The following is a 25791-nucleotide window of genomic DNA, read 5'->3' on the forward strand; positions in this document are numbered from 1 at the left end:
GACACCAGTCTGATTCCTGCTCCTCTAAGCTAAGTTTTTCTGCTTTGCCTGTTTGCATTAGTGTTTTGTTTTTGTTTTTCCTTGCTTTTCTGGATTCTGCCATTCCCTGCTGGGGTGAGCTGAATCTCCTTTTGCCTGTAGCTCTGTCTTCAGAATATTCCTGAGTACTGACATAGCATTTTTGAAGCCTAGCGTCTTCAGGGCCTTTTTCACTGTCAGTCTGTTGGCTTTTATTTTCATAGGGTTTTTCACGGATTACAGACAGCAGCCTTCCTGTCCTTTTCTATCTAGCTAGATTGGGCCCCGTCTTTGCTCAGTCTATCTTTCTGCCTGTGTTAGTGTTTTCATCTTGCTTCACCGTCATTATATGTTGGGGGCTGCCTATTGCTTTGGGGTCTGCTCTGGGGCAGTTTAGTTTTCCCCTTTCTTTCTTTAGGCCTAGCTATTTCTCCGGCTGTGATCGAGGGGTCTAGGGCATCGTAGGAACCCCCCACTGCTACTGCTAGTTGTGTTGATAGGTTCAGGGGTCTGCAATCCGATAGCTGCCAACTTCTCTGGTTTTCTGGACTTAGCTAGCATTTCTGTTTTTGCCTCCTATGGTGACTCAATCATAACAGTCTCCTCTCTAGCGCTTATTTTTAGGTACTTGCAGTATGGTGTTACACTGAAGTTCCACTTGCTTATTCTCTTTAGAACTCCCTCGTATGTCAGACAGCTGTAGCCTTCTATCTCCTTTGGCTCACACGTCGCTGTGGTGCCTCCGAGTCTTAGATGGGAATAGAGCAATTACAGCTTCCTATTCCTCTGGATCCTGTTGCAGGACCGTCAGTATCCATACAACCTTGGAGACCAGGCTCCAGTTCATGCGCTCTAGCTGGGAATGAGCCTCAACTCTCTTCTCAATCTCCCCTCTCTTCTCCTCACGTCCACACACTTCGCCCTCCTCACAGAACTAACTCAATTTTCCCCTTCCTGGCCCCCAGAGTGCAGCTCCTCCCCAAGTTTTGGTTCAGAGCTCCCTCTGCTGGCCTGGAGTGGGAACTGTGTTGTGTGTATTGATTAACTGCTAGAGAGACCCTTCATTGATTCCAGCAATGACATCACACTCCCTAGGAGGAAGGTAATGCCACTGTGGCGACCATACTCCTGGGGGCGCCACAAATCAGCAACGTGTGAACACACCCTTAGTGTTCCAACTCCCAGAACCCGTTATTGCTCACGTGATTCTACCAACCTTGGTGTTTACCAGGTACAGTGCCCTATCCCTGCTAGTGGCCATGCCCGACATTGCAGTTCAGCCCCATTCACCTGAATAAAACAGAACTGCAACACAAATCATAGCCACCAATAACAGTATGGCGCTGTGCCTGGCAAACATTGACAAAGAGGTGGTCATTGAAGCGCTATGGCCCCCTCAATTAGCTGCTTAGGTAGGATGCTTGGAGTCAGAGCCCCACCAATCTGATATTGATGGTCATTCCTACAGGGGCTGACAATGTAATTGTTTTTTTCTATGAAAATAAGCAATATTCTCCTCCACCAATTCTCTAACACACCTTTAAATTCTGGTCCTGTCCATCTAACCAGGAAATGCCAAGAATTGCCAACTCAGGAAATTGCTGGCCATGCCAGTGCGCTGCAACAGCCTAGAGAGTGCATCTTGGAAACGCCACTCAACCAAAGAGCACTGGAGTCTTGGCAACAGTCTGGACAAAGTTAGATAAGCGAGGATCAGTGGAGGTCGCTACTTGTTTTTTTTTTTAAATTCATTTTACTCCAATTCTTTGTGGTTGTTTTGTATCTCTGGTGGTACTCCTTGAAGAGTGGCGAAGCGTCTGTTGGGGAAGCACTGTCCTGAAGAGCATTGGAGAGCCATGACATTGGCGCTGCTCCAGGCACGTTCTTGTAGAAATAGACATATTTAGAGTAGTTATCCTAGGAACTTTTACCAATTAAACATGTTATACTTGGGGTGTGCCTTAAGGGGGAATTAGCGGTCTCCACTCTGCCTCAGGTGTGGGCTACCTAATTTAGTTCATTATTGGCCAAGTGTAATGGCCAGTTGTCATGCATTGCCAACCATCATGAGCATCAGGAGCCATCATCAGGAATGGTTTGAGGTGGAACGAGGAACGTCTTACAACTTGGCAGCTATAGAGCTATCATGTCCAGTTATTGGCCAGACAGCCTGGCGACATTATTTTGCAGTGTGATGCTACTTGTTTTTCCACGTTGCAAGGAAATAAAATGAGTTGATGCCAATTTAACAGAGAAGTTAACTTTGGAGTGAACAAGTGCCAACCATCCAACCTAAAATATGGCAATCCCCTGAGTTAATTGATCCCAATTAGCCACATATTATTTATGTGATCCAAAGTTTCTCTGTCACCCCGTGTTTTCTCTGATCTGTAGGTTCTTTGCCAATAATCCCGTAATCCCCTTTGCTGCTTTTTAGTCCCACCCCTGAGGAGCCACATCTTTGTACTTTTAGTTATCTCTCCCAAGCTGCTGACAAAGTTGTCCATCCTCCCTATTCCTGTCTCTCAGAATATATCCTGACCATCCACACTCATTATTAAAAAACCTACTCTCATAAAAAAGTGTCTAACTATGCACAAAGTCAAGTTTTCTCTATCCCATTACAAACATGGTGAGAAATAGAAATATCTCTGTAAATTCCACCTATCTACTGTATGCAGAATTTTTGTTAGGATTTTAAAGGGGTTGTTTCAAATCAACAAGTTACCACTTAGCTGCAGAATAGGAGACAAGTAGATCGATCAGGGTCTGATCCTCCTCCGAATGGGGCTCTGAAATGCCTAATCCCATTTGTACAACTGATCCATTCATAGATGGCCAAGCCCAGCTCCCTGCAATCCCTTAGGCCTCTTTCACACATCTGGTGTCAGGGGTCTGGCGGCGTTCGGCAAAAAGCCGGGCCGCCGGATCCGGCCTGCAGCGGTGACACCGCATGTACATGCGGCGCCTGATGCGGCTTGGAGGACATTTAAAGTAGCCGCAGCAGCGGGGAACGAGAGAGCCAGCCGGAGAGAGATCGGGAGACAAGAGAGCAGCCAGAGAGACAGCGGGGGACGAGTGAGCAGCCAGAGAGACAGCGGGGGGACGAGAGAGCAGCCAAAGAGAGAGTGGGGGACGAGAGAGCAGCCAGAGAGACAGCGGGGGACGAGAGAGCAGCCAAAGAGAGAGCGGGGGATGAGAGAGCAGTCAGAGAGACAGCGGGGGACGAGAGAGCAGACAAAGAGAGTGGGGGACGAGAGAGCAGTCAGAGAGACAGCGGGGGACGAGAGAGCCAGCCAAAGAAAGGTATGGAGAGGGAGAGAGAGAAGGGGAGGGGGAGAGAGAGAGATGCGCGCCGGGCACTTGTGGGGTTAAAACTCACAGTGTCCGCGCATGCGCTGTTGAAAAAGCCGGTCCGGAGCTGCAAAAAAACGTTGCAGCCAACGCTTTTTGCAGACGCCGGACGGCGCATGTTTGCCGTATCCGGCAAAACCCGGAGGCGCCGCATGTCCATCCGGCATGATGCGGCGATCATTACATTCTATGTCAAAAAAACGGATCCGGTTTTCACAATTTTCGCCTCATCGTGCCGGATTTAAAAAAACGGATGTGTGAAAGTAGCCTTAGACAATCGATGGAGTAGTGGTGCACATGAGCGACCACCATTACAAGAGGACTTTTTAAAGCCCCATTCTCAGGATCTTTGGGGTTTCAGTGGTCAGAACTCATTTCATCTACCAGTTATCACTTGTCCTGTAGAAAGGTGATAAGTCACTTATTGACTTGGGCCATATTCCTTTAACAGGAAAAAATACATATCAGTCATGGGATCACCCCTTTAAGTAAACAGGAAATATGCAAACTTATTTCAGGGTAGATTTCAAAGCTTGGGCTCTGTCAGATTTAAGGCTTTCTGTATTTCCGTCTTTGAAAAATTAGTTGAAGTCAGCAACGCTGAATAATGAAGCCGCATTTAAAAATATCCAGGTTGATATCCCTGGATGTTACATCAAAGTGAGAAAGCCAGCATTTCCTATTAACCATTCCGGCTTTTTCTCTCATACTGCTTGATTTCTATCTTAAAATCTACTTAATAATCTCACCACGGGGCTTTTTTGAGCTATTTAAAGCCTTGAAAAAAGCTTGTTTTTCTCTATCTGCTTTTCACAACGGAGCAAGAACAAAAATCCATTTGTACTTTTGCATTATCCGACGGGGGACAATTACAGGAAAAACAGCGCGCAGGTAACAAAAATGCTAAACTAACCCCAGAAAGATAATCACCATGCCGGATTCCATTTTTCTTTTGTTTCATGAGAAGACTTGGAAATAATAGAGTTGGATTTGTTGCTCTGGGAAACAGCGCTGGTGTCTGGATTTGTTCTATGGGGGTGAGAGGCATTATTTCTGCCTATTCCTCAGGGATATTATCAATACAGATGCAGAAGGAAGAATGGAGCAGTTACCTGGAGCAAATGGTGTAATGTAAAAAATAGAGCAGCTGCATACAGCAAATGGTGCAGTGGGAAAAATGGAGCAGTTGCCTACAGCAAATGGTGCAATATAAAAAATGGAGCAGTTGCCTACAGCAAATAGTGCAATGTAAAAAAAATGGAGCAGTTGCCTACAGCAAATAGTGCAATGTAAAAAAAATGGAGCAGTTGCCTACAGCAGATGGTGCAATGTAAAAAAAATGGAGCAGTTGCCTACAGCAGATGGTGCAATGTAAAAAAAATGGAGCAGTTGCCTACAGCAAATGGTGCAATGTAAAAAATGGAGCAGTTGCCTTTGTCAAATGACGTAATGGAAAAAATGGAGCAGTTGCCTACAGCAAATGATGTAATGTAAAAAAATGGAGTCGCTGCCTACAGCAAATGGTGCAATGTCAAAAAAATGGAGTAGTTGCCTACAGAAAATGATGTAATGGAAAAAATAGAGCAGTTGCCTATAGGAACTAATGCCATGGAAAAAATGGAGCAGTTGCTAACAGCAAATAACAATGTAAAAAATGGAGCAGTTGCCTATAGAAACTTGTGCAATGGAAAAAGTTAGCAGGTGTCTATAGCAACTAGTGCAATGGAAAATATAAAGCAGTTGCCTACAGGAATAAAGCCAAGCAGTTTCCCATAGGAACTAGTGCAATGGGAAAATGGAGTAGTTGCCTATAGCAAGAGATGGAATAAGCCAAGTTGTCTATGGTAACTTATGAAATGGAAAGAAATAAGCTATTAATTAGAGCAACTAGTTCAATGGAAACAATTGAGTAATTGCCTAGAACAGACAATTTAATTCCAGATTTATTTTTCAGAAAAAGTTTTTTTTTAATTAAAAAATTATTCTAATTGGTTGCTTGGCAAAACTCCTGATACTATTTTTCCCTTCCTATCTTTTTCACTTTGGACTTTTGGTCACACCAGTCATGTATGAAGTCACTCTGCACAGTCACACTACCACATATTGTCCTAGGAAGGAAGTTGGGTCTCAATGCATCGACATCTTGTTGAGTTCATGGTGGGCTTGTGCTGATGTAAAGTAGCCTGTCTGAACAGGCAGAGCTGAACCGTCCCAGAGAAGGAGTGAAAGAGCAGCCATCTGAGCCATTTATGGGGCAGGAAGAGGACTGTAGAGGACTTCAGAGTCCATATAAGACAATGCAGCTATGCTGGATTCACTGATCATAGCGATGCCTTAAAGGGACTACACAACAATTAGCATCTATCACCTCGTGTATGATAAATGGGGTTTTACTGCTCAAATAATGAGAGCAGGGGTCCGAATCTCCCAGTGTGTACATGATCATCCTATATTTTCTGTATGCTACGTGCATGATCAGTCCCATAGACTGTGCATAGAATAGTGGCTGTGCAAGCGGTCTGTTCACACACGACATCCACAATGGCGAATTTGGTAGGGTTCCAGCCGTGGCCCCAGCTATTACTCTGTGTAGACAATGGAAGATAAAGTGCGTAGTCCAGTACAGTTGTGTAATAGAGTTTTTGAGACTTTCTGCCATTGTATTTCTAAGATTACTGTGCACCATCCCATAGTCCTTCCCACTGAAGCAGCCGGCCCTATACAGACAATAATCCAAGTAGAACAAAATCACCGAGTAAAAAAATGAAATCACCTCCGGATAAATCGTGTCTGACAACGCGTGAGCAGAGATGTCATGTATCGTCTGTCTGAGCGGAGCGTTTACCAAGAAATATGGCAAGATAAAGATTTATCCTTAGGGGATCTGCACGAAAAGGCAAGATAAAGTCCGTTCAGTGGGAATAGGGTTAATAATTCAGAGAGTTTAGTTTTTCAACTCTGTAGAAATAATTGTAGTTGCTCTGGTTTGGAAAAAAATATTTAAATAATTCATCAAAAAACTGAGTAATAAAGGCAGCGTGTCATTTATGACATCAACTAGTCAGAGTAGAGGGGGGCTTAATTAAAGGGAGTAACCAGGAACCATGGGAGCCCAGAGCAAAACATGATGGGTCACGCCTTCATGACCACCATCAGAAGTAAATTCACAAAGTGAAAAGTTTGAAAATATTTTGAGCCAAACACTAATGTCACACAACAGAGATAATGCACACAGTGATATCACAGCACAGGAATAATGCACATAGTGACATTACAGTGAAGATGTAAAGCACATATTGATGTCATAGTACAGGGATAATGCACATAGTGATGTCACACAACAGGGAAAATGCACACAGTGATGTCATAGTAAAGGGATAATACACATAGTGATGTCACAGTACAGAGATAATGCACACAGTGATGTCACAGCACAGGGATAATGCACATAGTGATGTCACAGTACAGATATCCTGCACACAGTGATGTCACAGTACAGGGATAATGCACATAGTGATGTCACACAACAGGGATAATGCACACAGTGATGTCACAGTACAGGGATAATATACATAGTGATGTCACAGTACAGAGATAATGCACATAGTGATGTCACAGTACAGATATAATGCACACAGTGATGTCACAGCACAGGGATAATGCACACAGTGATGTCACAGTACAGGGATAAAGCACATAGATATATCACAGCAAAGGGATAATGCACATAGTGATGTCACAGTACAGCGATAATGTACATAGTGAAGTCACAGCACAGGGATAATGAACACAGTGATGTCACAACACACATAGATAATTCACACAGTGATGTCACAGCACAGGGAAAATGCACACAGTGATGTCACAACACAGTTAATTTACATAGTGATGTCACAGCACAAGAATAATGCACATAGTGATTTCACAGTACAGAGATAATGCATGCAATGATGTCACAGTACAGGGATAATGCACATAGTGATGTCACACAACAGGAATAATGCATACAGTGATGTCACACAACTGTGATAATGCACACAGTGATGTCAAAGTACAGGGATAATGCACACAGTGATGTCACACAACAGAGATAATACGTACAATGGTGTCACACAACAAAGATAATACACACAGTGGTGTCACACAACATATATAATGCACACAATGGTGTCACACAACATATATAATGCACACAATGGTGTCACACAACAAAGATAATGCACAAAATGATGTCGCACATCAAATATAATACAGACAATGGTGTCACACAACAGAGATAATGCACACAGTGATGTCACAGTACAGGGATAATGCACACAGTGATTTCACACTACAGAGATAATCCACATAGTGATTTCACAGTACAGAGAAAATGCATACAATGATGTCACAGTACAGAGATAATGCACATAGTGATATCACAGCACAGGGATAATGCACATAGTGATGTCACAGTACAGAGATAATGCACACAGTGATGTCACACAACAGAAATAATTCACACAATGGTGTCACACAACACAGATAATGCACACAATGGTGTCACACAACAGAGATAATGCACACAATGGTTTCACACAACAAAGATAATGCACATAGTGATGTCACAGTACAGGAGTAGTGAACACAGTGACGTCACATAACAGAGAAAATGCACACAGTGATTTCACAGTACAGGGATAATGCACACAGTGATGTCACACAACATGTATAATGAATGCAGCTATTTTACAGTACAAGGATAATGAATACAGTAATGTCACAGAAGTCACAGAACAGAGATAATGTACACAGTGATATCACAGTACAGGGATACATCACACAGTGATGTCACACAACAGGAATAATGCACACATTCATGTCACACTACAGTGCTAATGCACAGATTGATGTCACAGCCCAATAATAATGCACACAGTAATATCATAGTATAGGGATAATGCACACAGTGATGTCACAGTACAGGGATAAGGCACACAGTGATGTCACAGCACAGGGAAAATGCACACAATGATGTCACAGCACAGGGATAATGCACACACTGGTGTCACAGTACAGGGATAATGCACACAATTATGTCACAGCACTGGGATAATGCACACAGTAATGTCATTGTACAGGGATAATGCACACAGTGATGTCACACAACAGAGATATTGCACACAATAGTGTCACACAACAGAGGTAATGAACACAATGGTATCACACAACAGAGATAATGCACAGAATGGGGTCACACAACAAAGACAATGCACGCAATCGTGTCACACTACATGGATAATGCATAGTGATGTCACAATGCAGGTATAATGCACACAGTGATGTCACAGTACAGAGCTAATGCATACAATATCAAATTACAGAGATAATGCACATAGTGATATCACAGCACAGGGAGAATGCACAAAGTGATGTAACAGTACAGATAAAATGCACATAGTGGTGTCACACAACAGGGATAAAGCACACAGTGATATCACACAACAGGGATAATGCACACAATGATGTCACACAACAGGGATAATATATACAAAGGTGTCACACAACAGAGATATTGCACAGCATGATGTCACACCACAGAGATAATGCACATAATGATATCACAGTACAGAGATAATGCATGCAATTATGTCACAGTACAGAGATAATGCACATAGTGATATCACAGCACATGGATAATGCACCCAATGGTGTCACACAACAGAGATAATGCTCACAGTGATGTAGCAGTAAACGGTTGATGCACACAGTGATGACACAGTATCTGAATAATACACATAGTGATGTCACAGTACAGGGATAATGCACACAGTGATGTCACAGCACATGGATAATGCACACAGTATTGTCATAGTACAGGGATAATGCACATAGTGATGTCAGAGTATCTGAATAATACAGTGATGTATTTTATATATCATAATTCATACAGTGATGTCACAGTACAGTAATAATGCACACAGTGATGTCACACTACAGTGATATCACAGCACAGAGATAATGCACATAATGATATCACAGTACAGATATAATGCATACAATGATGTCACAATACAGAGATAATGAACATAGTGATAGCACAGCACATGGATAATGCACATAGTGATGTCATAGTACAGATATAATACACATAGTGATGTCATAGTGCAGAGATAATGCACCCAATGGTGTCACACAACAGGGATAATGCTCACAGTGATGTAGTAGTAAACGGTTGATGCACACAGTGATGACACAGTAGCTGAATAATACACATAGTGATGTTACAGTACAGGAATAATCACACAGTAGTAGAGCATTTCCTTGGGTTCCTTAGTCAGCTATATTCTCTGACTTTTCCCTGTAGACTCTTCTAATGGTGAAGAATCTTTGCTTGCTATTGGAGTCGGAGCTGCACTTACAATGTCATGTGACTTCTATTGTTTCTATTTAAGGAGAGGAAACCCTTTGTTTTTGTAATAAAGGATTTGTCCCTTTAAACAATTATCTACATTCTTCCACTTCCCACAACCATCTTGTTACTTCACTTACAGACGAGCCTCCACGATGACTTTGTACACGGAGAACGTTGACTTGCTCAATTCTTCTGTCCTGTTGATTCAAACAAGCTCGGCATAATGTGAAATATGCACTTTTCCCAGAATTACAAGCAAATTATTGTTGAAGTAGGCACTAATATTTAATGAGGTTACTGAATGTAAAATTACCCAGTGGAAGTCTGTGCGCGAGGATTACTCCCCAAAGAAGTCGCCAGATCTTTAATTAGTCACAATTGAGTTGTTACCTAACAGTCTTCAGACAGCAATTAATACGGCGCTTGTTATTTCAGAATTATGTAAATTATGGGATGAGTTCCTCCATTCAGGCCGATGATAGAATGCAAATAAGCAAACAGATGAGGGAATGAGTTTAGGCTTAAAGTGACTGTGTCCATGATTAATATTATTAGGTGCAGTATGGTGCACCGCCAGGGAGCCCAAGGGAGAGTATTATGCTGCGTCCTGCAGCTGACTTATTACGGAATCTCTTTCTGTAAGCATTCATTTTCTAAAAGGCTAACGACTAGAGAGGAGCAAATCTGTTGAGATTCGAATTCGACACTTCGTTTAAATTTGGCAGGAAAATTTGCTTTTGCAACAAAGTTATTCAATGCAAATGCCAATGTTCTGCCGATATGGTCACTATTACAGTTCCATGGAGGTTATCAACCAATGACAAATTTTCAGAAAACAGTCAATTGCTTCCATGCCATAACAAAAGAAAGGTTTTGTTTCCCTTTATTGGGGTTGTCCTGTCATAAAACATTCTAAAAACTTTCTGAAAATTATAGAATATTAAGAAATAGTAAAAAGAGATTGCATTGATCTTACTGATCTGGATGCTCAAATGCTTATACTTCTCAGTCCCCCACCTGTCTCAGTTCGCCCCCAGCAGATGACCACTGCATTCATTCACTGGTTGGTTGCAGCAGTCACTTGCTAAGTGACACATGAGGTGTTTGCAAATATTCATGTGCATTCTACCTACGTGAACACTGCACCCTACCAGGGATTGACTGCTGTGGTCAACTGGTTAACTGGTGGAAGATCAGTTCTAAGGAAAACTAGAGATTGATGAAGGATCAAGAAAGCAATATATCCCAAGTGACCGGGGATCAGAAAGTTAAGTGAGACTTTTTTTTTTAATTTACAGCATTAGAAACGATTTTTAAGATCTGTTTGGTCGGACCATTGCTTTCATGACTCAAACCCAGCAGCTCTTGTGCACCAGGCGATAGCTCTTCCCTTTGAGCTATTTTAGCTCTCTGGCCAGTTCCTTGCTAACCAAGATACCAGTACCTGTGTAATTCCCAATTGACTCTACCCTGTAAGTTCCTGATTGTCTCCACCTTGTAAATCTCCTGATTGAACACCCTATTTAAACTTGGCATTGCACTTCCTTCCTTGTGAGATTATTGAGCTCCCAGCCTTTAATCAAGCTTCCTTAAAACTGGTGTTTTCATCCAAGACTATAGTGTTGCTACCATGTACTGACCCCTGCCTATTTCTGTATACGCAATCTGCTGATCCTTCAATTATACTGTTGTAACCGTGTACTGACCCCTGGCTATTCCTGACTCCGCTAACCGGCTAATCCTTCATCTATACTGCTGCTGCCATGCTGCCATGTACTGACCCCGACTATTCCTGACTACACAACCTGCTGATCCTTCAACTATACTGTTGTATCCGTGTACTGACCCCTGGCTATTCCTGACTCCGCTAACCGGCTGATCCTTCATCTATACTGCTGCTGCCATGCTGCCATGTACCGACCCTGGCTATTCCTGACTATACAACCTGCTGATCCTTCAACTATACTGCTGCTACCATGTACCGATCCCCGGCTATTCCTGACTCCGCAACCTGCTTGCATATATGGGGAAATTACCACCACTCGCGCTGCAATATGGGCCAGTAAAAAGTCAGTGGCATCTACTTGTTTTAGATAGTGTCAGATATGACCTCTTAGTATAAAAGCTTCTGGTTTACAGCACCTTTGTAATAATTACTTCCACTCTGCGCATTCTCATTTTCAATTAGCGCAGATGAACTTAAGTCATTAGGAGGAATTTCGTAAACCACATTACCCAAATGGGTTTGTCCTAATGAATGAACGTGGCTGTTGAGGGAAACGATTGTGAAAACAAAGCTTTGTAAAGAAATGATTAACAAAGTTGAATTAAATGAAGGTCAATTTAGAATTAATTGAGTAACAACCAGACTCTTGTAAGATTTACCGTTACATTTTCTGATATTGTGGCGTCTTAGGCTACATACACCGATCATTTGTGCGGATAATGAATCTTATTACTTCTGGACTTTGGTTGGTTCATGTTTCCACAATGTTGGGTCCTAGCTTAGTGGGGTTCAGAGATTAGGGTCAGCCTTGAACCTTTGTATATATTGGAACTTTCTGTGCCTCCATATAGTGTCACCAGTTGGCACCATATTACAAACAATACCTCGCTCGGTAATGCGTCATCCAATGTAACAAGTTGAAATTGTTTTTCTCCAACATTACAATCATTATATTCCTCCTTATGATATTGGAACCTTACATTTTGTATGGGCGCTATATAGGTGTTATATTGGAAAACTGTACTTTATTTTTATTTTTTATTCTTGGTTATTTTTTTTAGAAACTATTGGAAACGTAATTTATTTTTTTTTATTTCATTTTTATGGTTCAATATATTTTTATTGAAGTTATAATTAACAATTGATGTTTCAACATATATCAAAATCAAATTCAGGTTGCACAACAGGTACAATCAAAAAAATGTAAGTATATTAACCAGCATATACTTATTTGGAAAGGGATGTATAGTGCAACAATCGGTGTTGAAATGTATCATGTTATGTGAATAAATTGTTGTATTCAAATGACGAGACACAATAGGGAAGAATCGGGTGGAACACAAAGGCCAACATAGGAGAAAGGTATAGGGAGGGGAATTTTGCATATTCTGGGTGTGATATGTCTGTGGTAAAATTTCATTTTTAGATGATTTTTTTAATTTTCTTTTTTTTAACTGTAATGTACTAGTATATGTTTATGTATTAGTATATCAGTCCCATGCAATGTGTATGGGAAACAATCCTAAAATGTGCTCTTATTGAGGTGCTGAGTTTAACTTATGCTGCTGGGGTTCATCAATGACTCTCCGCCGCTGCTTCGGTCTCCATTGATTGAATGCAGCAATAGAGTTAGGGTACTGTTACACCTAGCGATGCACCAGCGATCCCGACGAGCGATATGACGCGGTCAGGATCGCTGGTGCATCGCTAGGTGGTCGCTAGTGAGCTGCCACACAGGCAGATCTCACCAGCGACATAGCAGTGGTCGGGGATTGCTACTTACCTGTCAGGCGCGGCGATCCTGCGTCCTCCCGCCCGGCTCCACGCGTCGCTCGTCGGCTCCACAGGAAGCCCAGCAGGAAGTGGCCGACGAGGAATGGTCCAGGAGCTTCTCGCGCGATCAGCGATAACCAGCGGGGGAGCCGGTCGGAGGTAAGTATCACATGTAGCGATATCGCTAGCAATATCACTGCAACGTCACAAAATCGGTGACTTTACAGCGATATTGCCAGCGATATCGCAGTGTGTAACGGGGGCTTTATGTCAACAGACCTGCAGCCAAGCTGTTGAGCTCAGTGATTGCCTGCAGCATTGCCAAAGTGACGTCACCACTACAGCAAATCCGAATAGACTAGACCATTGGTGGTGGGGACTCGTTACTGGACCCGAAAAGGGTAAGTAAAGCTCAGTTTGTCATTTTACACATAAATGAGCCTGCCATTAAAAAAAAAGTAGGAGGATGGGGGCAATTTCTTAAGATCTGTAAATCTTACTGCGTGCGTCTCCCTCTGATACAATAGTAATTTCTATTGGTTGTGATTCTTAAAGGGGTTCACTAACCTTGTTCTTTTGTGTGAGGTGTGATTTTCATTTATATTTAGGAATGTTTTTGTATTTTTTTCTTTATATTTTGGTTAAAGGTGTCTGTAAAGAAGTTCTGTCACCAGGTCAAAAGTTTTGTGGTTTTCCTTTTATTTTATTCCCGCTGCTAACATGAATATTCCGTTTGTTTTTTTTGTTTTTTTTTAAATCCATCGCTCATTTATATGGTCTTTACTAAGTGGGCGTGGCTTTCAGGGCTCTTCAGGGGCATATGCTTTAACTGTTCAGCAGTATAATCCCTCTTGGTCAATACAATAAAAATTAACACTAAATAAAATGGCCCATAAATCTAAAACTGTAGGGATGATTTCATAAAAGCAACTGCATAATGAAAGGAGCAGCGGGAATAAAATAAGAGCAAATACTGCCCACTTTTTACCTAGTTACAGCCATAATGTCATAGGTGTGTCAGATATAATAGTCAGTCTGTTAGGCGTCAGGTTCCAGGTGCTGCACAGCGGGAATCCCGAGCCTTGCCATCGACAGTCTCCCATTCCCCTCCGGCCACAGTGGAGCTTGCTCAGCAGACTCCACGATCCCGGCGTTATGCCCCCACCAGCATTGCGGGTTCGGTTGCTTCTGCCACCTCTGGTCCAGTTATGGCAATGCAGCCTGGCCAGCAGCAAAAGACTCCAGAGTCTAAGTCCTTCCTTTGGTCCACTGAGCATGCTCATGAGATGATCTCCCATTGGGGATCGGGAGTCACATGCTCAGGTCCTTCTCCAGTTCTGATTGGTCCATCTGGAGGATCAGGAAGGTCCCGGAAGGGCACGGCTATAAAAGGTTTGCATAGCCGCCCCGCCATGCAGTATGATAGACTCTGAGGCTAATGCATTTAGTGTATGTGTGATGATGGATGAATGAGCCTAGTGACTGATGCATTATAATCCCCCCTCTTTGGATATTATGCATGAGTTAGGGTTTGGAATTAGAGTCAGCTCAATAGCTCGGACACTGCACAGCACTGCAGTGTTATCCTCATCTACCTTCAGTGCCTAGGGCGTCGGCCAGTACTGGCCTCCTTGACACTGCTACCGCAGTGTCCGCCACAGTAATGCCGTGTGCCGTGTGTGCGCTTTCCAGCACCGTTGTTAGGCTGGTCTGTGGCGTCCGTCAGGGCGGACATTGCACCCGTCATAAGCAGTGGTTCACACTACCGTGACCTGTGACATAAACAGGTTGCGGTTGTTCGCCGGCTGGCACATGCTACGTGAAGCAACGGAGTTCGTGACTGCTAGCACCGGGTCAGGGGTTACCTATCGGTGTCCAGCTTTTCTTCTACATGCCTTCCCCTCAATGTTTTGCAGCAGTAGGTCACCTCTACACGGTGGGCCCGGGCTGCGAAGGCACCCCTTATATTATTTCATCTTTATCTATTTGGTGCTTTCCACCAGCCTGTAACATTATCATAGCGCCAGGGCCTGGCTAACAATGACGGACGAGCAGCGCCTGCAGCGATATGTCCAGCAGCTGGAAGACAGGTTGTCCACTCTCGAGCGCTCAGCATCAGCTGCGGACGTCACTGCAGTCGCCGTCCAGGCGGCAGCAGAGGCGGTCTCCCACGCCTCTACATCCATTCCCGTCCCGACATTGTCCCGTCTCCCGACAAGTTTTCGGGTGACAGCGCCACCTGTAGGGGTTTCGTGAGCCAGTGCTGTTATGAATGGGTCACCGTGGAGAAAAAAGCAAACAAGCTAAGCCACAGAAAACAGAGTGGTTGGTAACTATGCAGATTGCAGATCTCTGATCTTACCACACAACTAGCAGAAGCCGTGGAACATGCCTACGATGAATCTAGACGCCTCGTCATGGCCGGAGGACTACATAAGCCTAAAGCAAGAAAAGGGAAAACTAACTGCCCCAGAGCAGACCCCAAAGGAATAGATAGCCCCCACACATGTATTGACGGTGAAACAAGATGAAGGCACAAACACAGGCAGGAAAATAGGCTGAGAAAATGATGGGGCCCAAACTAACTAGACAGGAAAGGAAAGGGAAGACACTATCTGCAACCTGCAAAAAACCCTACAAAAACAATGTCCAACACTTCTGATAGCAAAATTAACCCTGAAGTCACTAGACTTCTCCCACTATATCAGCACTCTGAAATATTCTGAGACAGAGCAAAAAGAGACCAAACTAGTAAGGGACAACAAGCCAATTGGCAAAATACTGATAAATAAGAGTGGAAATGCAGCTCAGCCCCCAGCCGGGGCTGGCAGACCACACAAAAAACTGAATAGACCAACAAAATCAATTGTGAACATTAGCAGAAAAACTTAGCTTTAGATGACTGGAACAGAGCTGAAAACCAAGAGCTGACAAGCCAGAAGGAATCACCAGCAACTGAATAGGGCGTCGGCTGTCTTAAATCCAATCTGAGAATCCTGAGATCCAATCGTCATCCTCATTCTCAGGTGGCAGATCTTCACCGATCAAACCAGCAGCACCACCTCCCGTCACCACCAGAGGGAGTCCAGAAGGAGAACTCACAACTGGTGAGAATGAACTCACAACAGTCTCCCCCCTTGAGGAGGGGTCACTGAACCCTCATCCATGCCACCAGGCTGATCAGGATGGGCCCGATGAAAAGCACGAACCAATCTATTGGCATGAATATCGGCGGCAGAGACCCAAGAATTATCCTCCTGACCGTAACCCTTCCATTTGACCAAATACTGGAGTCTCCGTCTAACCAAACGAGAATCCAAAATTTTCTCTACCTCATATTCCACATTGCCTTCGACCAACACAGGGTCAGGAGGTACTGCCATAGGAACCACTGGCTCCACAAACCTCTTCAACAGAGATTTGTGAAATACGTTATGGATCTTGAACGTAACTGGAAGAGCCAATCGAAGCGAAACAGGATTAAGAATTTCCAAAATCTTATTAGGACCAATAAATCTTGGCTTAAATTTAGGAGATGCAACCTTCATAGGAATATTCTTAGACGACAACCAAACCATATCACCCACTTTAAACCGGGGACCAATGGTCCTATGCCGTTTGGAAAATCGCTGGGCCTTTTCCTGAGAAAGTGACAACTTATCCACCACTTGGTCCCATATCTGCTGCATTCTCTTAACCACAGTGTCCACACCTGGGCAGGACAAAGATTCCACTTGCCCTGAAGAGAACCGAGGATGAAACCCAAAATTACAGAAAAAGGGTGACATCAAAGTGGCAGAACTAGCTCTATTGTTCAGCGCAAATACGGCCAAGGGCAAAAATGAGACCCAATCATCCCGATCAGCAGATATAAAACATCTCAAATAAGACTCCAAGGTCTGGTTTGTTCTCTCAGTCTGTCCATTTGTCTGGGGATGAAACGCGGAGGAGAAGGATAACTGAATTCCCAGATTGGAACAAAAGGCTTTCCAGAATCTGGAAACAAACTGGACTCCTCTGTCAAACACAATGTTCTCAGGAATCCCATGTAACCGAACCACCTTTTGTAAAAACAAGGGCACCAACTCAGCAGAAGATGGCAACTTTGGGAGTGGTACAAGATGGACCATCTTCGAAAATCTATCACAAATCACCCAGATAACAGTCATTCTCTGAGAGACAGGAAGATCAGAAATAAAATCCTTTGAGATATGGGTCCATGGCCTCTTGGGCACCGGCAAGGGCATCAGCAACCCACTAGAACGGGAACAGGGTTTAGACCGAGAACAAGTCCCACAGGACTGTACAAAATTCCTGACGTCACGAGATAAGGCAGGCCACCAAAAGGACCGACTCACCAATTCTCTAGTACCAAAAATGCCTGGATGACCAGCCAATGCGGAGCAATGAATTTCAGACATCACTCTCTTTCGCCACTGGTCAGGAACATACAATTTTCCCATAGGGCAACGCTCAGGTTTATCCTCCTGAAATTCCTCCAGGGCGCGTCTCAAATCAGGCGAAATGGCAGAAAGAACTACCCCCTCACCTAGGATGGTAGTAGGCTCGGTCACACTAAGAGAATCGGCAAAGAAACTCCTAGAAATGGCGTCTGCCTTAACATTCTTAGTGCCCGGAAGAAAAGAGACCACAAAATTAAAACGCGTGAAAAACAAGGCCCATCTAGCCTGTCTAGGATTCAAGCGTTTGGCCGACTCCAGATAAATCAAATTCTTGTGATCGGTGAGGACCACAACTTGATGTCTAGCTCCCTCCAACCAATGTCTCCACTCCTCAAATGCCCACTTCATGGCCAACAATTCCCGATTCCCCACATCATAGTTGCGTTCAGATGGGGAGAACTTTCGAGAAAAGAAGGCACAAGGATTCATCTTAGAAGTCACAGGGTCTTTTTGGGACAAAACAGCTCCTGCACCAATCTCAGAAGCATCTACCTCCACCTGAAATGGAAGTGAGACATCAGGTTGCCGTAAAACTGGAGCTGAAGTAAATCTCTGCTTAAGCTCCTGAAATGCTGAGATAGCCTCAGGAGACCAATTCAACACATCAGCTCCCTTCTTGGTCAGATCAGTCAGTGGTTTGACAATACCAGAAAAATTACCTATAAATTTATGATAGAAATTAGCAAAACCCAAAAACTTCTCGAGGGCCTTCAAAGAAGTAGGCTGAACCCAATCATAAATGGCCTGTACCTTGGCCGGGTCCATTTCAATAGTCGATGGAGATAAGATAAATCCCAAAAATGAAATCCTCTGTACACCAAAGAGGCATTTCGATCCCTTAACAAACAGGGAATTCTCCCTCAAAATCCGAAACACAGTCCGGACGTGTTCCACATGAGAATCCCAATCACTAGAAAAGATCAAAATATCATCCAGATAGATGATCAAAACCTTATCCACAAAGTCACGGAAAATATCATTCATAAAGGACTGGTAGACAGAAGGGGCATTAGTGAGCCCAAAAGGCATCACCAGGTACTCAAAATGTCCCTCCGGAGTATTAAACGCCGTCTTCCATTCATCCCCGTGCTTGATGCGAATAAGATTATACGCCCCCCTGAGGTCAAGCTTAGTAAACCAGCAGGCACTCTTAACTCTGGAGAATAAATCAGACATCAGAGGTAACGGGTACTGATATTTAACCGTCATCTTGTTAATGGAACGATAATCAATACACGGTCTTAATGAACCATCTTTCTTGGGCACAAAAAAAAAACAGCACCTAAAGGTGATGAGGATGGTCTAATATGACCCTTCTCCAATGACTCCTTAATATAGGATCGCATAGCATCATGTTCAGGTACTGATAAGTTGAAAAGCCGACCCTTGGGAAATTTACACCCAGGCATCAACTCAATTGCACAGTCATAACTCCTATGAGGAGGCAAAGACGCAGACTTGCTCTCACTAAATACATCAGAAAAATGACTAGATAATCAGGAATATCATGAGACTGAGGAGAGGTGAAGAAAACAGGAGCGTCCCTAAGAACACACTGACAACCCCAACTCACCACAGACCCAGATTTCCAATCCAAAACTGGATTATGAGTTTGCAACCAAGGAAAACCCAGAACAATAGTATCATGCAAATTATGCAGCACCAAAAATTGACAATTTTCTTGGTGGTCTGGGGCAACCCGCATCGTCACCTGGGTCCAAAACTGAGGTTTATTCTCCACCAAAGGAGTAGCATCAAAACCCCTCAAAGGAATAGGCGTCCGCAGAGGCGTCATGGAAAAACCACAACGTTTAGCAAAGTCCAAATCCATCAGATTCAACGCTGCTCCTGAATCCACAAAAGCCTTCGTGGAAAATTTGGATAAGGAGCAGATCAGTGTAATTGCCAAAAGAAACTTAGGTTGTACACTGCCCACAGCAATCGTGTGTGCAAAACGTTTCTCTCGTTTTGGGCAGACAGAAATAATATATGAGACGTCTCCACAGAAAAAACACAGCTTATTACGCCTTCTAAACTCCTGACGCTGTGCCCTAGACAAAACTCTATCACATTGCATAGGTTCAGACATTTGTCCAAAAGGTGGCAACTCCTCTCGTGAAGTTTTGCGTTCACGTAAACGCCGATCAATTTGAATGGCTAATGACATAGAATCGTCAAGACCAGAGGGAACAGGAAATCCCACCATAGTATCTTTTATGGTTTCTGACAAACCCTTCCGAAAGAGAGCTGCCAAGGCACCTACATTCTAGGTAGTAAGGACCGCACAATTTTGGAATTTTTGACAGTATAACTCTGCAGAATCCTGACCCTGGTTCAATGCCAATAGGGCTTTCTCAGCTTGATCAATAGCATTAGGTTCATCATACAACAACCCCAAGGCTTGAAAAAATGCATCCACATTAGTCACAATAGGATGTTCAGGTGTCAAAGAAAACGCCCAATCCTGGGGATCACCGCGCAGCAAACAGATGACAATTTTAACCTGCTGCGCAGAGCTCTCTGATGAATTAGGCTTCAGGGCAAGAAATAATTTACAATTATTCTTAAAATTCAAAAATTTAGACCGATCCCCAAAAAACACATCAGGAGTAGGGATCCTTGGTTCAGCAGCATGTGAATGAGCGAGATAGGCGGAAATTCCCCGCACTTCAGCAGTGAGCTGCTCCACACGATCAGACAATTGCTTAATCTCCATTTAAAAAAAAAAAAAATCCTCCTACGGCCCCAGAGAAAAAGAGGAAAAAATATATATATATATAAAAAAAAAATTCTAACACTTTTTTTTTTTTTTTTTACAATTCTTTCCTGTTTTTGAGTACCCTAGAATCTGCGGTATGGCTGGTGATTCTGTTATGAATGGGTCACAGTGGAGAAAAAAGCAAACAAGCTAAGCCACAGAAAACAGAGTGGTTGGTAACTATGCAGATTGCAGATCCCTGATCTTACCACACAACTAGCAGTAGCCGTGGAGCGTGCCTACGATTAACCTAGAAGCCTCATCACGACCGGAGGACTACATAAGCCTAAAGCAAGAAAAGGGAAAACTAACTGCCCCAGAGCAGACCCCAAAGGAATAGATAGCCCCCACACATGTATTGATGGTGAAACAAGATGAAGGCACAAACACAGGCAGGAAAATAGGCTGAGAAAATGACGGGGCCCAAACTAACTAGACAGGAAAGGAAAGGGAAGACACTATCTGCAACCTGCAAAAAAACCCTACAAAAATAATGTCCAACACTTCTGATAGCAAAATTAACCCTGAAGTCACTAGACTTCTCCCACTATATCAGCACTCTGAAATATTCTGAGACAGAGCAAAAAGAGACCAAACTAGTAAGGGACAAAAAGCCAATTGGCAAAATACTGATAAATATGAGTGGAAATTCAGCTCAGTCCCCAGCCGGGGCTGGCAGACCACACAAAAAACTGAATAGACCAACAAAATTAAGTGTGAACATTAGCAGAAAAACTTAGCTTTAGATGACTGGAACAGAGCTGAAAACCAAGAGCTGACAAGCCAGAAGGAATCACCAGCAACTGAATAGGGCATCAGCTGCCTTAAATCCAATCTGAGAATCCTGAGATCCAATCGTCATCCCCATTCTCAGGTGGCAGATCTCCACCGATCAAACCAGCCGCACCACCTCCCGTCACTACCAGAGGGAGTCCAGAAGGGGGACTCACAACTGGTGAGAATGAACTCACAACACAGTGCTCTATCCAGCTTGAGTTACTGGCCACACGATTTCCTTCAGAGTGGGCTAAGATGGAGTTCATCATCTCCCTCCTGTCGGGCAGGGCTTTGGAATGGGCCACTCCACTGTGGGAGCGTGGTGACCCCGTGGTTCTGAGTGCTGCTCAGTTCCTGATCTCCCTAAAGCAGGTCTTCTTGGGGCCACGGGTCACACACGACACCTCTCTCCAATTGTTGGCACTAACACAGGGATCCCTCTCGGTCAGCCATTATGCCGTCCGCTTTCGGACACTGGCTTCCGAGCTGGAATGGCCTGATAAAGCACTCGCCCCTGTGTTCTGGAGAGGTTTGGCGGAGCACGATAAAGATGCTCTAGCCACCAGGGAGGTTCCCATTAGTCTGGAGGAGCTGATTACCGTTTCCACCCTCATAGATCTTCATTTTACGGAGCGCGGGTTGGAGCGTTCTCAGTCCAGACCGAGGGTTAGGTTGGCTCCCACCTTCTCTAAACCCCTTGAACCCCCCACTCTGGGAGTCATGTCCCCGTAGGCCATGGAGGTGTCTCGCACTGGCCCCAAGTCACGTCTGGTGCAAATCTCAGCACGCTCTTTCCAGTGTCGACAGCCTGGTCACCTGGCAAACAGGTGCCCTCAGCATTCGGGAAACGATCACGTCTAGTGGCAGTTGGAGGAGGCCTACAAGACACTGGAACGTTCTCCTCCAAACTGTCCTTCCAAGGGACGTTAGAGAGCGGTGCTTCCACCTGGGAGGTAGAGGTCTGCATGGGGCAGAGGGAAACTTTATGTCCTCGGCCTTCACCCAACGGCACGCAATTCCCTTGGTGCTACTTCCTCACCCCGTGACCATCAGGGTGGTCAACGGTTTGACCTTACCATCCCAAATTACACACCAGACAGCACCCCTTGGGCTCTCAATCTCGCCGTCCCACTACGAGACGTTGTCTCTGCTCATTATGCCTGAGGGCATCGACCAGGTTCTCCTAGGAGTTCCCTGGCTCCGGGGTCCTCGGGGAGAATACTGGGTTGGAGCAAGTCCTGTGAGGGTAGATGCATGAGGGACTGCATTCAGGTAGCCTCCATCGAGGAGCCTGCGGATCTCTACGCACTCCCCAGACACTACCAGCAGTACGCGGACCTGTTTTCTTAAAATCTGCAGACACTCTTCCGCCCCATCGTCCCTATGACTGTCCTATAGACCTTCTGCCGGCGCGGAACCTCCTCGAGGCCACGTATATCCGCTGTCCCTCCCGGAGACGGAGGCCATATCACAATACATCCGGGAGAACCTGTCAAGAGGGTTTATAAGGAAGTCGGTGTCACCAGCAGGGGCAGGGTTCTTCTTTGTACAGAAGAAGAGTGGACAGCTGCGCCCTTGCATTGATTACAGAGGTCTCAATGCCATAACCATCAAAAACAAATATCCTCTTCCCCTGATCTCTGAGCTGTTCGACAGGTTGCAAGGGGCCCGGATCTTCACTAAGCTAGATCTACATAGGAGACTTACAACTTGATCCGCAAACGTGAAGGGAATGAGTGGAAGACAGCCTTTAATACCAGGGATGGCCACTATGAGTATCTGGTTATGCCCTTTGGCCTCTGTAATGCACCAGCTGTCTTCCAGGACTTCGTGAATAATGTCTTTCACGATATGCTTTCCACCTCGGTGGTGGTCTATCTGGATGGTGGTCTATCAAATTTCTCAATCTCAGCGATATCTGGTTTGTCAGACATTTTGTAGGATGATCAGCAACACAAAGCACACGCAAAAGAGCTCCTTACATTTCTCAAGGCTACATCTGTAAGGAGCTCTTCTGCGTGTGCTTTGTGTTGCTGATCATCCTACAAAATGTCTGTCAAACCAGATATGGCTGGGATTGAGAAATTTGATAAGGCCAAGCTGAAAAAACAGAAACGCAAGAGAAAAATCCACTTCCTTCTAAAGAAACAATTGAACAAGAGAAGCAAGCATCTGAATCCTAATGAACCCTATCGCCCCAATATGCACTGCACATTCCACAATAATTGCCTTCTTATTTTTCTTTTTTAGCTGTTTAACTTTGTAAGAAATAACTAAGATACAAAGAGGTTGGAAAAAACCTTCTTAATCCTTCTAACTTTTGGACCCAGTGGCAATCTCCCTCTGGCTCTAATTGACACACTTGGACCTGGGTGTTTATAGACTCTCAGTCTGCTTCAGGGAGCCACCAGTGATTTTCACATTTTCCCTTGTGAAGGCTTGGAGCTATAGCAGTCAGCTCACTTCCTCTCTGGTGCTGTTGGAGGACATTTGGTGTTACCTCTCTGGAGTCTGCTCAAGATAAGTTGCTTCCCCCTTGTTTCTGTCCTTTGTTGCCTTTAGTATACAGTGGGGACTGACAAGTGCTCATCCCCCCCTCTTCCCTATTCAGGGCCTAGCTTTAAGGAAATAAAGGGCTTAGGTTCCTGCTCAGCAATTAGTGTGGAACCAACGGTAGGGGAAACAGGGATTCGCTCATCTCTAGGACCAATATGGCAATTTGTAGTGGATACTAACAGCTCAATAAAGTTTTTAAAGTGTCAACATTACTATTATTTCTTTTATTTTTAGTATTTTAGATTTTTTATGTATTTTTTTACCATTAGGTCTGCGGTGTAGAACATCTGGACATGTGAACGTTTTATATTTTCTAGGGCTACATACATTAATATGTCAATATTACCAATGAACGAATGTGCTCGGAGAAGGTATTATCTGAGCGTGCTCGGGTGCTAACCGAGTGTCTTCGGCGTGCTCAAAAAATATGTTTGAGCCCCCCGTGGCTGCATGTCTCGCGGCTGTTCAACATCTGCAACACATGCAAGGATTTCCTGTTTGTTAGGCACTCCCTGCATGTGGTGAGGCTCTTTACGAGCTGTGAAGCATGCAACCGTGGGGACTTGAATGTATTATTCGAGCACGCCAAAGTAATTTGGCTAGCACCCGAGCATGATAGCACTTTCTCAGAGCATGTTCGCTCATCACTATGCCTTCTTCTATGCTCTTCTTCCACTACTATTGCATACAGAATGAGGAGCGATGTATTATATGTCCCTATTACGCTTTTAAGTGGATTTTAAATGTATCAGAATTGATTATCCAGTTCTCCTTCCCATCATATATTAGTAAATTGGTTTTGCTTTAAAAACGCGCAAATGAGTTAATATTTCAATAGCTCACAGCCCATTACATGTAATTAGCACAAAATCTTTGCAGATGGCAAATTGAGGAATTAAATCATTAGGAAGTCAGTCAAAGAACTGCGCAAGATCAGCGAATCTGGGAATATTTCTCAGCTCTTAAAAAAGAATGGATTCTTAATGCAGCTCTAGCATTGAATATATTTGAAGGTCCATTAGTTCCATATCTTGGGACACTAAAATTGAAAGATTTCCACTTCCACACAAGTGCATATTATAATGCACGAGTTCAATGTAAACAGCTCTTAGGAAGGTCAGATACAGAAAAGCCCTGCTATATATGTAACATGAAAAATTAGCTAATTGCTAGGATAAGAATTGTCACATGTATATTTTTTAAAATTATATAAATTTAAAAAGGAAATAGATGTTTTTAATCCAACTGGATACAAATAGTCAAGTGATATCTATGGGAAAAAAACTAAAATAATTAAAACATAATTAAGAAAAATATAAAATAATTACACAAATCAAATATAGAACTAAATAGAAAAATTAAGAAAACATATAAAATAAATGCACAAAGTAAATAAAATAAAGTACAAAATATATCTAAATGTAATTCACATTTAACAAATACAATTAAATTGATATAAAGTCTCAATTTTCTCATTTTTAAATAATCCATTAACTCTATAATTAACATATTTCATCTTCATAAATCTGCAATGAGATTTCAAATTACAGAAATATAAGTTACTGATAAGATCAAGTGAAATAACTAAAAAAACCTCTTAAAGTTGTTTTTGTTAAATGAAATAAAAATATAGAAATGCATAATAAATGTAAAATACACAAAAGCAAAAAACTTCCAATTAATTGTAATGATCATTTTTTATTTCACTTTTCTAAAGTACAACTTTCCATATTTCCATTAGCCTTTTTCTCAAATTGAGCAAGAAGAAAAGAATTACAAAATTTCATTGATATAAGATATTTCCAGCAGGGAATCGTTAACCTTGTGTTTCTTCTTCTTGGATAATTTACGTGCTAAAGGACTATTTCACTTATTTAGAATTTCCTATCTAACAGCTGGTTCTATAAAACATAAACTGTAAAGTTAGTGAAAAAAAAAAGAAGATTCAGATTTCTAATTTACACACAAAAAA

At 43.3% G+C, this 25791-nt stretch overlaps 1 long non-coding RNA gene and 1 pseudogene across 1 annotated transcript in view; both read left to right on the top strand.

The window, feature by feature from the left end:
• Nucleotides 1-25791, top strand: part of LOC141092223 (uncharacterized) — a 595377-nt gene that overhangs the window by 98981 nt on the left and 470605 nt on the right. The gene's annotated exons all lie outside the window — the stretch shown is intronic.
• LOC141092222 (thymosin beta-4-like) lies at nt 23256-23555 on the top strand (annotated as a pseudogene).

This window comes from Dendrobates tinctorius, unplaced genomic scaffold, assembly GCF_039654945.1.
Source record: "Dendrobates tinctorius isolate UK_male_01 unplaced genomic scaffold, ASM3965494v1 ptg000058l, whole genome shotgun sequence".
Taxonomy (NCBI): Eukaryota; Metazoa; Chordata; class Amphibia; order Anura; family Dendrobatidae; genus Dendrobates; species Dendrobates tinctorius.